Source organism: Nicotiana attenuata, unplaced genomic scaffold (genome assembly GCF_001879085.1).
Source record: "Nicotiana attenuata strain UT unplaced genomic scaffold, NIATTr2, whole genome shotgun sequence".
Taxonomy (NCBI): domain Eukaryota; kingdom Viridiplantae; phylum Streptophyta; class Magnoliopsida; order Solanales; family Solanaceae; genus Nicotiana; species Nicotiana attenuata.
The window spans coordinates 61455-64426 of NW_017674261.1; the positions used below are offsets into that span (position 1 = coordinate 61455).

The following is a 2972-nucleotide window of genomic DNA, read 5'->3' on the forward strand; positions in this document are numbered from 1 at the left end:
GAAGGAGCTTTGGAAAATGTTTTCCTTTCTCTTAATAAGGAAAATATTTTCCTTTCTCTTAATAAGGAAAATATTTTCCTCCAATTTGGAGGAAAATGAATTAATAAGGAAAATATTTTCCAAAATATTTAAGCCAACCAAACATGAGAAAATTAGAAAATATTTTCCGAAAAATATTTTACTTCATACCAAACACACCTAAGTGTTAGGCTTACCTAGTCTTAGAGCCTAGGTAACATCGCGACATCCTACGGAGGGAAATTGGACTCGTGACAGTATATCTAGATAAAATCCCTTTCTTTTTCTACTAGGTAGCAGGAAAATAGGAAAGACCAAATGTAATTCGAAATTATTATAATGTGATTCAAACTTTGACATTTATTATTGGAGGGAATTGATACCAGATGGCAACACATAATTGCTATTGAAAGTTTTTCGACCTTTCCAAAACATCCCGGTGTATACACCAAGCCAATAACTAAATGATATTTGTCATCTTATTTAATTATAAATTAGTAGTATGTAACCATAGTTAACTTCATCTACTCTTTGTAATCTTAAATAATATAAATATAATAATAAGCTTATTAGAATTCTAGCTATTCTGTTGTTCTACGACAAATACCGTAAGGGAGCAAATCAAGGCTAACAAATTTCTCATTAACCACCCAAATTATCATTCTTTCTTCTTAAATAAAATTTTGCTACAAATACACCCTCTTTAATTTTTCTAGGATCTTAGAAAGCCAAAAATATACTAGCTTCCACCTCTCTACACTAACTTATAGTAGATCATTCAATTCTTTTTTAACATAAAAATTAGCTATAAAATCACAAAACTAATCATTGTTAAAGGCATTCAACAAGGCGGCCTATAATATTATTCAAGATGTCTAAGAGCTCCTTTATAAATACCATCATATTATATCACCGTTCCTCCGGATAAGTTTCATAAACTTAACCAAAGACCTGAAAGGCTTGCTCAGTTGGTAAGCACCTCCACCTACGACAGTTAGGTGTTGAAACACCATAGATCCTCTTAATTTGGAAAGGGTTTTAAAAATAAAAATAAAATAGGAAAAACACGAAGAGTAATGACAATATTCAGTTTTACTCATTGAAAAAAGATAATAACAAAAGCAGTTATTTTTCTTACGTGACAAAATCCAATCATTATTCATTGAAATGGTTTCTTAGTTCACAATTTTATGTAAAATGCTACTACTGTCCACAAATCAGATCAGCCAAGTTCACTAGCATCTCCTTCTCAAATATAAAAACGGCTAACCCTAAAAGATTTTCTTAAAAAAAAAAAAAAAATTCTAGTAGAATATTTTATTTCCTATGATTAACTTAACTAGAATTGGTGTATACACCGGGTGTGGGTAAGTTTTTTCCGTATTCTATAGCCATATTCCACAAAACACGATATAATATCCAATCATACCGATATAATAGGTGTCCCTCTCCAACTGTCTCTTCAGTATCCTTCTTCCTCGCCACTCCTTTCCAATGTGGGCAATTGCAATCCTCCATTGATCGTGAAAGCAGTGCCGACTCTAAATTTATTACTAATAACGGTTGTGCCTTAGCCCCCAAATCTGGGAGGCCTTCATTTTCTTTTTTTTTGAAATAATATGTTTATGGGTATTTTAAAAAATAATATTTAATACTTTTAATACAAAACTAGAAATTTTCATATAAAGGAAAGAATTTTAGATATGTAAATCAAGTAGCCATTTGACTTAGTAGATGAATAGTTTCCCAACATATAAGTAGAAGATAATACTTTAATCGATATACTCAACCAAATGAAAAGAATTGATTCTTTTTCAAATACTTATATTGCTTATAGAATAATGTTAATGGTTCATATAATAATTGCCGCAGCGAAAAGAAATTTTTTAAAAATTAAAATTGATAAAATCTTACCTAAAATCAATAATGTCTCAAGAAATTAAATGGGTTGACTATATTCTCAATTGAAAAGGAGTTATTATAGGAAATGGTTTATAAAAAATTATTAACAACTTTACATTTTAAAAAAGTTAAAAGATTAGACTTCAAATGAAAATATGTATTATAACTTTCTTTTAAAAATTTAGGCCTCACATTAAACTTTGTCTTTAAGCCACACATGTGCTTGAGCCGCCCTGCGTGAAAGTCAGATTTGTATCGGTGCTTCCAACAACAAACATTGATTTCTGATTTTATTGTATGAATATGAAGTTGTCACTGTCAAGTCAATCTCGAAACACAGCGTCTACTGTGGAGACCTATCCTCAAATTGTATGAGCTTCCAACTTTTCTAGATAGAGTTGACAATTGAAATGGTATTTTTGCACTGTGGATGTATCTCCGATATGTATATTTGTGTGTAGCCATGAAGATTTATGTGTGACATACAGTGATGTGTATGATATATATATATATATANCCTATGAGTTATAGTCTCAATAAGAATGCTAGTTCTTACTGTTCATATATTATGATATGAATATACCACATCAATTCGTTATGTATGGATGATGAGATTCCATTGATACAGAGCCAATTCCAATAGACTTATTGGAGGGTCCCATTGGCGTGCATCCAGTAGGAATTGAACCTACGAATTCGCCAATTATGAGTTGGGCGCTTTAACCATTCAGCCATGGATGCTTAGCGGGGATCCTCGTACATGGTGAATAACCAAATTCCAATTGAAATGAAATCTTTAGGATAAATCAATGCAATTTAGGAGGAATCAATGAGAGGACATCAATTCAAATCCTGGATTTTCGAATTGAGAGAGATATTGAGAGAGATCAAGAATTCTCACCATTTCTTAGATTCATGGACCCAATTCAATTCAGTGGGATCCTTCATTCACATTTTTTTCCACCAAGAACGTTTTCTAAAACTCTTTGACCCCCGAATTTGGAGTATCCTACTTTCACGCAATTCACAGGGTTCAACAAGCAATCGATATT

The 2972-nt window shown here is 31.7% G+C and overlaps 1 non-coding gene across 1 annotated transcript; it reads right to left on the reverse strand.

Moving 5' to 3' along the window:
- Positions 1–2587: 2587 nt before the first annotated feature.
- On the reverse strand, positions 2588–2661 carry TRNAM-CAU. The gene has a single exon. It is a non-coding gene; the product is annotated as a tRNA-Met (tRNA).
- Between the last annotated feature and the right edge of the window lie 311 nt (positions 2662–2972).